We start from the raw sequence: 14191 nt of genomic DNA on the forward strand, positions 1-14191 counted from the left end.
GTTGCTGACGGGCTGGTCCTGAGCTGGCTGCTGATGAGCTGGTTGCTGACGGGCTGGTCCTGGGCTGGCTGCTGATGAGCTGGCTGCTGACGGGCTGGTCCTGGGCTGGCTGCTGTCGGGCTGGTCCTGGGGCTGGTTGCTGATGGGCTGGTCCTGGGGCTGGTTGCTGATGAGCTGGTTGCTGATGGGCTGGTCCTGGGGCTAGTTGCTGATGGGCTGGTCCTGGGGCTGGTTGCTGATGGGCTGGTCCTGGGGCTGGTTGCTGATGGGCTGGTCCTGGGGCTAGTTGCTGATGGGCTGGTCCTGGGGCTGGTTGCTGATGGGCTGGTCCTGGGGCTGGTTGCTGACGGGCTGGTCCTGGGGCTGGCTGCTGACGGGCTGGTCCTGGGGCTGGCTGCTGACGGGCTGGTCCTGGGCTGGTTGCTGACAGGCTGGTCCTGGGGCTGGCTGCTGACGGGCTGGTCCTGGGGCTGGCTGCTGACGGGCTGGTCCTGGGCTGGCTGCTGACGGGCTGGTCCTGGGGCTGGCTGCTGACGGGCTGGTCCTGGGGCTGGCCGAGGATCAATCTCATCCTCTTCTTCCAATTCACTGTCAAGACTCAAAGATCCTCATACTCCACACTAGCTTCTCTCTCAGAAAAAAAAATTCAAAGGCCCTCTGAGCAGAGATTATTTTTGCCATACTGATTTATTGTGGTAAGGAGCCACACGTGCTAAGATATTTATTTGTTGTGTCTCTCCACCAATTTGCCCCTGGCTGGGGTAGAGAGTGGGAAAATACTACTTTAAAAAAACGTTTTTTTTTAAAATGTTTACAATGTCTCGAAATAATGTATTGTAATAACGTTGTGCAAGTTTCAGCAAGACATTGTGTAGGGCTCCCGAGTGGCGTAGCGGTCTAAGGCACTGCATCTCATTGCAAGAGGTGTCACTATAGTACCTCATTCGAATCCAGGCTGTATCACATTCAGCTGTGATTGGGAGTCCCATAGGGTGGCACACAATTGGCCCAGTGTCATCGGGGTTTGGCTGGAGTAGGCCCTCATTGTAAATAATAATTTGTTTTTAACTGACTTGCCCTAGCTAAATAAAGGTTAAAGAAAAAAAGTTCCACACACTACAAAGGGTCAAATGTGGCAGACAGACAGGTTCTTGGTGCTATGTTGAAACAGCAGGCCCAGGGAGGAGGAAAACAGAGTGAAGGCGCACAGCAAACCTTTGTGTTTTCACCTACACACACACACACTTTTCCACACTTTTATTACCCTCGGGTCTAATGGTCCCGAACACCACATATGTAATATAAATGTGTAGGGGGGTGCACAGTGGGCACTCAATGCAAGTGTGTTATTTTATATGTTCTTCACAGAGAATGAGCCAAGGCCAATGAGACTCAGGTTGAAAAGATTCTTCATTGTATCATTTATATTTTAGTAAACATTGAACAGGGGTCCCACAGACCCAAACACCACACAAGGGTTAAAATAATTGTCGACATCAAATGGTTTTGTGATGAATAAGTCATCTGATTCGATGAAAGATGGAGTTGAATTTGTCTTCTTGACCATATGTCACGATCGTCGTAGAGAGGAGACCAAGGCGCAGCGTGATATGAATACATCTTCTATATTTAATGAAGAAAGAACACTAAAACAAACTTACAGAACAACGAACGTGACGCTATATATATATATATATATATATATATATAACCAGTGCAGACACAGGCAACTAGACATAGACAATAACCCACAAAATACCAAAAGAAGATGGTTGCCTAAATATGGTTCCCAATTAGAGACAACGATAAACAGTTGCCTCTAATTGAGAACCAATCTAGGCAACCATAGACATACATAAACAACTAGATAGTAAACGACCCCATAAACCTACAAAACCCCTAGACAGTACAAAACACATACATCACCCATGTCACCCCCTGACCTAACCAAAACATATAAAGAAAACAAAGAACACTAAGGTCAGGGCGTGTCACCATCATTTCATTTAAAATATTGCAAAGCTTTTTTTCCATCATTCTTTATATCATTGATCTTGGCTTCATAATACAGTTTCTTCTTCTTTTTGTTGAGTTTAGTCTCATCATTTCTCAATTTGCAGTAAGTCAGATGTGCAGCCAGACTTGTTAGCCACCCCCTTTTCCCCATCTTTTTCAACCATACAGTTTTTCAGTTCTTCATCAATCCATGGAGCCTTAACAGTTCTAACAGTCAGTTTCTTAACAGGTGCATGTTTATCAATAATTGGAAGAAGGAATTTGATAGATGTATCAAGTGCAGCATCTGGCTGCTCAGACCAAAACATATTTGTAACATCATCCACATAAGAGTCACAGCAAAATTGTTTGTATGATCTCTTACACACAATTTTAGGCCCAGCATTTGGAACTTTGGCTGTCCTGAACGTTACCTTCGGAAAGTATTCTGACCACTTGACTTTTCCCACATTTTGTTACGTTACAGCCTTATTTTAAAATGGATTCAAAAAAAAAACCTCATCAACCTACACACAATACCCCATAATGACAAAGAGAAAACAGGTTCTGACATTTTTGCAAATGTATAAAATAACAGAAATTCCCTATTTACAAAAATATTCAGACCTTTTGCTATGAGACACGGAATTGAGATCAGGTGCATCCTGTTTCCATTGATCATCCTTGAGATGTTCTGCAACTTGATTGGAGTCCACAGGTGGTAAATTCAATTGATTGGACATGATTTGGAAAGGCACACACCTGTCTGTATAATGCCCCACAGTTGACAGTGCATGTCAGAGCAAACACCAAGCCATGAGGTCGAAGGAATTGTCTGTAGAGCTCCGAGACAGGATTGTGTCGAGGTAGAGATCTGGGGAAGGATACCAAAACATTTCTGCAGCATTGAAGGTCCCCAAGAGCACAGTGGCCTCCATTCTTAAATGGAAGAAGTTTGGAACCACCAAGACTCTTCCTAGAGCTGGCTGCCCAGCCAAACTGAGCAAGGGAGGTGACCAAGAACCTGATGGTCACTCTGATAGAGCTACAGAGTTTGTCTGTGGAGATGGAAGAACCTTCCAGAAGGACAACAATCTCTGCAGCACTCCACCGTTCAGGCCTTTATGGAAGAGTGGCCAGACAGAAGCCATTCCTCAGTAAAAGGCACATGACAGCCCGCTTGGAGTTGGCCAAAAGGCACCACGAGAAACAGCTTTAGAACAAAGTTCTACAGTATTAGTAAACATTTGATCAATACATGTGGATGATCTTGTTCCTGTAGTGTTTGTAAACACACTGGTAGAGTGATGTCACGGCTGTTGAAAGGAGAGGACCAAGGTGCAGCCTTATATTTGTTTATTAATCAAAATTACGCAGCAAAAACAAACCGTGAAGCTCAAAGGCTATGTCCTCTTAACAAAGTCAACCTCCCACAAAGGAAGGAGGGAAAACGGGCTACCTAAGTATGGTTCCCAATCAGAGACAACGATAGGCAGCTGTCCCTGATTGAGAACCATACCCGGCCAAAACATAGAAATAGAAAATCAGAGAAAACAAAACATAGAATGCCCACCCCATATCACACCCTGACCAAACCAAATAGAGACATAAAAAGGCTCTCTAAGGTCAGGGTGTGACAGGTGATAATGACCTGGACCAGATTACAGGCACTGGTTACAGTGAGAAGCTTCCTCTTGAGCGGACAGCTTGATGAAAAACAGTCAGGTCCCCTCTCTGTTTACATCGTATACACTATCAAGCATTTCACACACATTATTTAGATACTGACTGTTAGCAATTGGTGGTCTATAGCAACACCCCAAAATAATAGACTTTAAATGAGGCAGGTGAACCTGCAACCACAACACTTCATTAAGAGTTAACATGAGATCTTCTTTAAGCATTAAAGGAATATGGCTCTGAATATCTACTGCAACACCCAACCTGGTCTCAGGGCATTTCGTATTATTCTGTATGTAAATCCACGACTCTCCAAATAGTATATGTAACGTTTCATATGGTATGTATTCATTTGTGGATGTCTATCACCCATTTTGTATGATATGTTACAAATTACAATTTGTATTATTAAGTTATGATATTGCAAAACTTACAATATGTTACGAATTTGCGAAAAAGGTACTATATGTTATGAAAATTGCAAAATGTATGATATGTTACGAATTCTAACTAGGTAGCTAATGATAGTTAGCTGGCTAACGTTAGCTAGGATAGGGTTTAAGGGTTAAGTTTAGGAGTTAGGTTAAAGGGTTTGGGTTAAGGTTAGGGGAAGGGTTAGCTAAAAGGGTTAAGGTTAGGGTTATAGGGGAAGGGGTAACTAACATGCTAAGTAGTTGCAAAGTAGCTAAAAAGTAGTTGAAACATTGCTAATGAGCTAAAATACTAAAGTTGCCAGTAATGCAATTCTACCCTGTAACTTTTGGGTTTCTTGAAGTTTGCGTTATATGCCTACCCATCCACCCTACTTTCGGTAACCATCTGTCTTATTTAACCATACCAAATGTAATATATCATACTAATTTGAGTGTCTCAAATGTCAATTTACTATGTTACGTCTAGTCCATGAGAACAGGCTGCAACACCACCTACATAAGCATTCCTGTTTCTACTATAGATATATCTTGTATTGCTCTTGCTGTATCATGAAAGTAATAATCTAAGTGAGTCTCAAAAATGGCTAATATATTAATGTTATCTGATGTTAGCAAGATATTTATTTCATGAACCTTATTTCTACGGCTACATCTATATTAACATGGGTTATTTTCAGCCCTTTCCTGAGTATCTTCTCAGAGACATAATATGGAAAAGAACAAACAAAGCAAAGGGAAAAACCATTTAGCAGTCCTTTAATCAGTAGCTGTGTGTAAGTGTCTGTGTGTGTGCTGCAGGGTTGAAGCTACGAACCCATAGGCTTGGCCCTCTCATCCCTCCAGGCTTCTGGGAGGGAGGGTGGACAATGAGCCTGTCATAGCAGATGTAAGTAATGTCCCCATGCGCTCTGGCAGCTTTCATGGCTGGTATAAGTTGGCCACCCCTGAACTCTGTTTCCCAAGTGTTGGGTGTTTGGAAAATGTTTTGTTTTTTTAACCTTTATTTAACTAAGTCAGATAAGAACAAATTCCTATTTACAACAATGGCCTAGGAACAGTGGGTTAGCTGCCTTGTTCAGGGGCAGAACAACAGATGTTTACCCTGTCAGAGATCCAAACTAGCAACCTTTCAGGGATTCAAACTAGCAACCTTTCGGGTTACTGGCCCAACGCTCTAGCCACTAGGCTTCCTGCCGCCCCCAATTATTGTTATAACAATCATTTCGAAAAGTTCACCCAACCTTCAAGAAAAATGTCATGAATATCAATATTCAGGTTGTTTATGCCTACTAAAGAGATTGGGGGTAAGGCCATGTGATTGACTAGCGTCCTGTCCAAGGGGTGTACTTGTACACCAGGCTGCCTTACACTACAGAAAAAGGAGATAAGCTCCTGCCCTATGAGACATTTTGGCTCATACAATTCATGGCTTGTGCAAGGCTACTTACTTACTACTTATGCCTACTCGTTGAAGATCCATGGCATCATCTAACTCAACAAAGACAAAATAAAGAATGTGTTTATAAGCTGTGAGTCCCCGTACCATCTCTGTCTAGCATGTACACAATACCGAAAGGTCAATACATTATATTTGATTCCTGGAGCATTTAACATCCAATGCTTATATGTCTGATTTATTCAAAACTGTCTGTGAATGGCTGCACTAAGACATAGCCTCATATCATTACATTTCAAAGACACAAGTAGACATATCAGATTTCAAATATGGGATTACTTGCCTAGTTAAACAAAGGTTAATAAAAACTTTAATTAAATTAGACTGTCAGAACTGGGAAGAAAGGTGGAAGAATAAAATAACTGTAGGAAATAACAGTAGTGTTGTTTCTGACAAGTACACTAATTACCCTATAGTTTAGCCCATTGTTAAGAATTAGAATTGTTCCACTCATCAGACTAAATCCAGTAAATAGATAATACAATTTCCTGAAGACGAGGGACATAAATCTGCCCCTACACACTAACCAAATAATTGTTCTATTAATTTTCCCCCCCTCTAGAATCAAACTTACACTTTCAATTTAACAATTTGTTTGACAAAATTATTTTCATTGTAACAAATAAGGTCACCCTACCAAACTTCCCTGCTAATCATAATGTAAGTCTGTCTGATACCGTTTCATTGTCACAACCTAAATTGCCAATCAACAAACAAGGGGTCTAATCCAAGTGTGGATTAAATGGAATTGAGTACATGCTGTCAAAAGGCTGCAATCTGCAATGATCGGGACGGGAGTAACCGCAACCTAATTTTGTTGACAACATTGTACATAAAACAACTGTGCTGCTCTTTATACAGCTTTATAAAATCAGTGGAGAACATTCTCTGTCTGAATTCAGCTACACTCTAATCTTGAGTGACGTTTCTTTTAAAACATGCATCCAATCCCGTTGATCCCTTACATAACTAGACCAATCATATGCTTCAATGTGCCACAGTTCACAGTGCTGTTGCAAGACAGGACAATGACAGGGGTTCCGCTCAGTAGATCCCTTCTGTTAATTGCTGTTTCCATCTTCCCTGCGTGGAACTGCAGAGTAACAGCGTAACCTACGTTGTTATCGTGTTGACAAAGAAGAAAGCAGATGGGAGGACAGTGGTGTCTCTATCACAAGTGAAGGATTTTTAAAAAATGAACAAAAATAGTTCTACAAGCAGTTGTTACAACACCAAGAAAATAGCTTCAGGTGTTATCCAAATACTGGTGTAGTCAACTAATAAATTAATAGACGACCTGACCAGAGCGGTCTAGGACCTGAAGAACAGTTTGTAGTTCTCCCAGGGTCAGCGAGGTGAGTTTAAACAGGAGAGCGTGAAGATGACAGCAATCTGCAGAACTACTAACTCTCACACATTGGCCATGAGAACAGGCATTTGACCCTCCTCTTCTCACACTTTTTCACCACACCTCTTATATCGCACCCATTGAAAAGAACGGCTTGTATTTTTCTAATTAGTCAGCGCGTTACCTTTTCAACTGTGCTCCAAATAGTTTTGAAATCGGAGCGTCTGCGCCTGCAATTTAACATCCTGAGCCACAAGCCCGGGACAATGCGTGGTCCTGTGGTCCCAGTCACAATGTCTAACTGCGTTCAGGCCCTCAAGGAAACCCTTCTAGTTTAATAGCCAGCTAGGCTATCTTCTACGTCAAGCAGCCCCTCAGACCCTTGGTCGGCAGGATCCCTGGACAGATAGCAGCGGCCCCAGCAACTGATGCCAAACCAAAATAGAGAATAAAAGCCTCTCTATGGCCAGGGTGTGACAGCGTGTGTTATCACGTGTATGTGTATGCGTGTGTCTGCATGTGTGTGTGTCTCTTCACAGCGGTTCCATAAGTTGTATTTGTATATTTAAAAAAAATCTAATTCTACTGCTTGCATCAGTTACCTGATGTGGAATAGAGTTCCATGTAGTCATGGCTCTATGTAGTCATGTGGAATAGAGTTCCATGTAGTCATGGCTCTATGTAGTACTGTGGAATAGAGTTCCATGTAGTCATGGCTCTATGTAGTACTGTGGAATAGAGTTCCATGTAGTCATGGCTCAATGTAGTACTGTGGAATAGAGTTCCATGTAGTCATGGCTCTATGTAGTACTGTGGAATAGAGTTCCATGTAGTCATGGCTCTATGTAGTACTGTGGAATAGAGTTCCATGTAGTCATGGCTCTATGTAGTACTGTGGAATAGAGTTCCATGTAGTCATGGCTCTATGTAGTACTGTGGAATAGAGTTCCATGTATCAGGCTCTATGTTCCATGTAGTCATGTCATGGCTCAATGTAGTACTGTGGAATAGAGTTCCATGTAGTCATGGCTCTATGTAGTACTGTGGAATAGAGTTCCATGTAGTCATGGCTCAATGTAGTACTGTGGAATAGAGTTCCATGTAGTCATGGCTCTATGTAGTACTGTGGAATAGAGTTCCATGTAGTCATGGCTCAATGTAGTACTGTGGAATAGAGTTCCATGTAGTCATGGCTCTATGTAGTACTGTGGAATAGAGTTCCATGTAGTCATGGCTCTATGTAGTACTGTGGAATAGAGTTCCATGTAGTCATGGCTCTATGTAGTACTGTGGAATAGAGTTCCATGTAGTCATGGCTCTATGTAGTACTGTGGAATAGAGTTCCATGTAGTCATGGCTCTATGTAGTACTGTGGAATAGAGTTCCATGTAGTCATGGCTCTGTAGTACTGTGGAATAGAGTTCCATGTAGTCATGGCTCTATGTAGTACTGTGGAATAGAGTTCCATGTAGTCATGGCTCTATGTAGTACTGTGGAATAGAGTTCCATGTAGTCATGGCTCTATGTAGTACTGTGGAATAGAGTTCCATGTAGTCATGGCTCAATGTAGTACTGTGGAATAGAGTTCCATGTAGTCATGGCTCTATGTAGTACTGTGGAATAGAGTTCCATGTAGTCATGGCTCTATGTAGTACTGTGTACCTCCCATAGTCTGCTCTGGACTTGGGGATTGTGAAGAGACCTCTGGTGTGTGATATGTATGGGTGTCTGAGCTGTGGGCTAGTAGTTTAAACAGACAGCTCGTTGCATTCAGCATGTCCTACACTCCTTACAAAAACAAGTAGTGCTGAAGTCAATCTCTCTTCCACTTTGAGCCATGAGAGATTGACATGCATATTATTAATGTTAGCTCTCCGTGTACATTTAAGGGTCAGTTGTGCTGTCCTGTTCTGGTCGAACACAATTTTTTCAAAAAGTTCACTAAGGGTTGGTAACAGGCTGATTGGTCGGCTATTTGAGCCAGTAAAGGGGGCTTTACTATTCTACGGCTACTATATTGTGATCACTACATCTGATGGATTTGGATACAGCTTTAAAGCACATTTCTGCAGCATTAGTAAAGATGTGATCAGTAGACGTTGATGATTTCATTCCTGTGCTGTTTGTAAATACCCTGGTAGGTTGACTGACACTGGTTACAGTTTGAAGCTTTTTCTTGAATGGGCAGCTTCAATATAGGTAGAATAGAAAACTACATAGGTGGGATACAGGCTGCCGGGGCGGCAGGTAGTCTAGTGGTTAGAGCGTTGGACTAGTAACCGGAAGGTGGCAAGATCGAATTCTCAAGCTGTCGTTCTGCCCCTGAACAAGGCAGTTAACCCACGGTTCCTAGGCTGTCATTGAAAATAAGAATTTGTTCTTAACTGACTTGCCTTGTTAAATAAAGGTAAATAATAAAACAATAGAATAGATAACTACAGAATAGAATAGATAACTACATAGATATAACAGATAACTATATAGGTAGGTAGAATAGATAACTGCATATCTTTGTTGGCCATAATAAATAACTACATGGTAGAATAGATAACTACATCGTAGAATAGAATAGATAACGACATAGAATAGATAACTACATAGCTAGGTAGAATAGATAACTGCATATATAATATATCTAAGTAGAATATAATAGATAGAATATATCGAACTAAATAGTAGAATATAATTGATAACTACATAAGCAGAATAGAATGCAATATAATAGAATAGAAAATATATGTTAGGAATTGGGGGGGGTTAGTGCTAGGAGAACCATTATACACTAGACTACACTGCCACACTCCATCGCCAGGGGGGCAGCACCAACTGGATCTAGTTGCTGAGCCAAGGTCTTTATAAGCCAATAGGGTGCTGAGCCTAGCCTTTATAAGCCAATAGGGTGCTGAGCCAAGCCTTTATAAGCTGACAGGTGATGAAGGTGGTGGTCTGTCAGTGTCCCAGAGCCGTAATGCTGCTTGTTTGTTTCGTGGCCGTAATGCTGCTTGTTTGTTTCATGGCCATGAGGCTGCTGGTTCGTTTGGTGGCCGTGAGGCTGCTGGTTTGTTTGGTGGCCGTGAAGCTGCTGGTTTGTTTGGTGGCCATGAAGCTGCTGGTTTGTTTGGAGAGCCATGAGGCTGCTGGTTTGTTTGGTGGCCGTGAGGCTGCTGTTTTTTTTTGGTGGCCGTGAGGCTGCTGGTTTTTTTGGTGGCCGTGAAGCTGCTGGTTTGTTTGGTGGCCATGAAGCTGCTGGTTTGTTTGGAGAGCCATGAGGCTGCTGGTTTGTTTGGTGGCCGTGAGGCTGCTGGTTTGTTTGGAGAGCCATGAGGCTGCTGGTTTGTTTGGTGGCCGTGAAGCTGCTGGTTTGTTTGGTGGCCGTGAGCCTGCTGGTTTGTTTGGTGGCTGTGAAGCTGCTGGTTTGTTTGGTGGCCGTGAGGCTGCTGGTTTGTTTGGTGGCCGTGAGGCTGCTGGTTTGTTTGGTGGCCGTGAGGCTGCTGGTTTGTTTGGTGGCCGTGAAGCTGCGGGTTTGTTTGGTGGCCGTGAAGCTGCTGGTTTGTTTGGTGGCCGTGAAGCTGCTGGTTTGTTTGGAGAGCCATGAGGCTGCTGGTTTGTTTGGTGGCCGTGAAGCTGCTGGTTTGTTTGGTGGCCATGAAGCTGCTGGTTTGTTTGGTGGCCGTGAGCCTGCTGGTTTGTTTGGTGGCCGTGAAGCTGCTGGTTTGTTTGGTGGCCGTGAAGCTGCTGATTTGTTTGGAGAGCCATGAGGCTGCTGGTTTGTTTGGTGGCCGTGAGGCTGCTGGTTTGTTTGGTGGCCGTGAGGCTGCTGGTTTGTTTGGTGGCCGTGAAGCTGCGGGTTTGTTTGGTGGCTGGCTGCTGGTTTGTTTGGTGGCCGTGAAGCTGCTGGTTTGTTTGGAGGCCATGAGGCTGCTGGTTTGTTTGGTGGCCGTGAAGCTGCTGGTTTGTTTGGAGAGCCATGAGGCTGCTGGTTTGTTTGGTGGCCGTGAAGCTGCTGGTTTGTTTGGAGAGCCATGAGGCTGCTGGTTTGTTTGGTGGCCGTGAAGCTGCTGGTTTGTTTGGAGAGCCATGAGGCTGCTGGTTTGTTTGGTGGCCGTGAGGCTGCTGGTTTGTTTGGAGAGCCATGAGGCTGCTGGTTTGTTTGGTGGCCGTGAAGCTGCGGGTTTGTTTGGTGGCCGTGAAGCTGCTGGTTTGTTTGGTGGCCGTGAAGCTGCTGGTTTGTTTGGAGAGCCATGAGGCTGCTGGTTTGTTTGGTGGCCGTGAAGCTGCTGGTTTGTTTGGTGGCCATGAAGCTGCTGGTTTGTTTGGAGAGCCATGAGGCTGCTGGTTTGTTTGGTGGCCGTGAGGCTTCTGGTTTGTTTGGTGGCCGTGAGGCTGCTGGTTTGTTTGGTGGCCGTGAGGCTGCTGGTTTGTTTGGTGGCCATGAAGCTGCTGGTTTGTTTGGAGAGCCATGAGGCTGCTGGTTTGTTTGGAGAGCCATGAGGCTGCTGGTTTGTTTTGTTGTCCATGAGGCCCTTTGTTTGATTTTGAGTCTTTAGTTCAGGCATGCTTTTTTTATTTTTGGATCTCCACTTGAAACGAATACTTATCTGCTTGGAATGGACAACAAAGAGTTCAAGCAAGAGTTGGCCCTGGGCCTAATGTAAGGTGGCTGTCTCCTGGGTACATACAGTCAACACCTGGTTGCATACGGTTACTTCCACATATTAATGCACACATCCAATCAGGTTACAGACGAGTTAGCTAGGTCTAAGTCCCCTAAACTTAGCGAGTGAAACAATACTAGCAGGCTAGCTATTGGTTTCGTAACACATACTATCCCTTTTCTGCCTCACAAGTGAGATAGATTTCTAAGACAGTAAAATAACATTCCAACTTCTCCCCAATTACATTCGCTTCCTGCTAACAGCCAACTAGCATGTCAGAACACTGAGTCAGATTTTTCCAGGCAGCAGCGCTTAGGTATTAATATCATGTCTGATCTCACAGTGCAATTAGTAGGCCAGCCGTTTGTCTTAGATAAGGCGGCGTTAGTGCTCTAGTGCTCCTCGAGGCTCTACTTTGCGTAACTGTTTCGTTAAGAGGATTAGTCATTACAGTTGAGACTCATCCTTGAATGGCACCCTATTTACTAAATAGCGCACTACTTTTGACCAGGGTTCTGCACTATATAGGGAAGAGGGTGTCATTTGGGACACAACAATGCTTTTTATTATTTCAGATTTAGGGTTCTTCTTTCGTCTTCATCCGTTTAAAAGAAAATGTAGTAGCATCTGCAGTAGTTGAAGCTGTCAAGAAAGGTTTTAAAACACATTCACGCACACACACACACACACACCCATGCACGTGCACACATACCCACACATTCATTAAGGAGGCTTCATCAACAGTGTTTTTACAAAGTGAAGATTGTCCCTTGCATGTAGTAAACATTTTAATGACAAGCCAGCAAATTAGGCTGTTGAGGCCTAAATTATAAGATTCTACCGACTGCAGTATCCTATAAGATGTGTTCCTTTGAACACTCAGTAACTACATGGCTCATTGGTACAGTATGTGTCTAAAAAGATTAGAAATGTTTTCTGTTTAAATGTTACCACATGAAAAAAGGACCGTGAAGTCAATGAAACCACTCTGTCAAACACAACCGGTACTAGAGGCAGATGGCTGTATTTACTAGCTCACAAACAGCCTTAGACACACACATGCATGGTCTCTCTCACTCTTTCTCTTTCTCTCTCTCTCTGCTGTCTCTCTCTCTCTCTGCTGTCTCTCTCTCTCTGCTGTCTCTCTCTCTCTGCTGTCTCTATCTCTCTCTGCTCTCTCTCTCTCTCTCTGTCTCTCTCTCTCTGTCTCTCTCTCTCGCTGTCTCTATCTCTCGCTCTCTCTCTCTGCTGTCTCTATCTCACACACAGACACACACTCCCAGCCCCAATTTGGCGACACACATTTGTCACAGTGTAAAAGGTATAGATTTGTAGGACTGTAAGCCTGCTAACAGCCAGGAGTTTAATGACGTCATTAATGACATCATCAAAGCGAGTCTGTAAAAGGGTGTGTTGTGTTGATTAATGCCGGCCCATTACACTATAGTGAGTTATAGACTTAAGACGTGTCTGGACCAAGGGGCCAGGGTTCCGGTATAGAAGCACGGTTTTGACTGCTCCTACAGTTTTGCATCGGTACTGCAGTTTAACTGACGCCTGGCCCAGGAAGACAATTTCCATAGAGTCATCACCTTTGTGCACAAAACATCCATTGAATTATTCAAATAATTTTCACTGAGGCTGATTTCTTTTCCATCACTCTTTCTTTCTTTTTCTCTCTCTCTCTTTCTCCCTCTGCGAACGTACAGTGAATTTATCTATGATACTTCCTGCGTGGTAAGCAAACCAATAAATCCTGTTGTTTTTGTGGAAGGTCAAATTGAGAAGAAATTAAGTGTGCAACCATGATTTCAGCCACTGCAAGCCTTTCAGCATTGAGTCACGTTGTAGCCACTGCAAGCCTTTCAGCATTGAGTCACGCTGTAGCTGGGCCACTGCAAGCCTTTCAGCATTGAGTCACGTTGTAGCTGGGCCACTGCAAGCCTTTCAGCATTGAGTCACGTTGTAGCTGGGCCACTGCAAGCCTTTCAGCATTGAGTCACGTTGTAGCCACTGCAAGCCTTTCAGCAGTGAGTCACGTTGTAGCCACTGCAAGCCTTTCAGCAGTGAGTCACGTTGTAGCCACTGCAAGCCTTTCAGCAGTGAGTCACGTTGTAGCCACTGCAAGCCTTTCAGCAGTGAGTCACGTTGTAGCCATTGCAAGCCTTTCAGCATTGAGTCACGTTGTAGCCACTGCAAGCCTTTCAGCAGTGAGTCACGCTGTAGCCACTGCAAGCCTTTCAGCAGTGAGTCACGTTGTAGCCACTGCAAGCCTTTCAGCAGTGAGTCACGTTGTAGCCACTGCAAGCCTTTCAGCAGTGAGTCACGTTGTAGCCATTGCAAGCCTTTCAGCATTGAGTCACGTTGTAGCCACTGCAGCAGTGAGTCACGTTGTAGCCACTGCAAGCCTTTCAGCAGCAGTGAGTCACGTTGTAGCCACTGCAAGCCTTTCAGCAGTGAGTCACGTTGTAGCCACTGCAAGCCTGAGTCACGTTGTAGCCACTGCAAGCCTTTCAGCAGTTGAGTCACGCCTTGCAGTGAGCCACTGCAAGCCTTTCAGCAGTGAGTCACGTTGTAGCCACTGCAAGCCTTTCAGCAGTGAGTCACGTTGTAGCCACTGCAA

Source organism: Oncorhynchus tshawytscha, linkage group LG07 (genome assembly GCF_018296145.1).
Source record: "Oncorhynchus tshawytscha isolate Ot180627B linkage group LG07, Otsh_v2.0, whole genome shotgun sequence".
Lineage (NCBI taxonomy): Eukaryota > Metazoa > Chordata > Actinopteri > Salmoniformes > Salmonidae > Oncorhynchus > Oncorhynchus tshawytscha.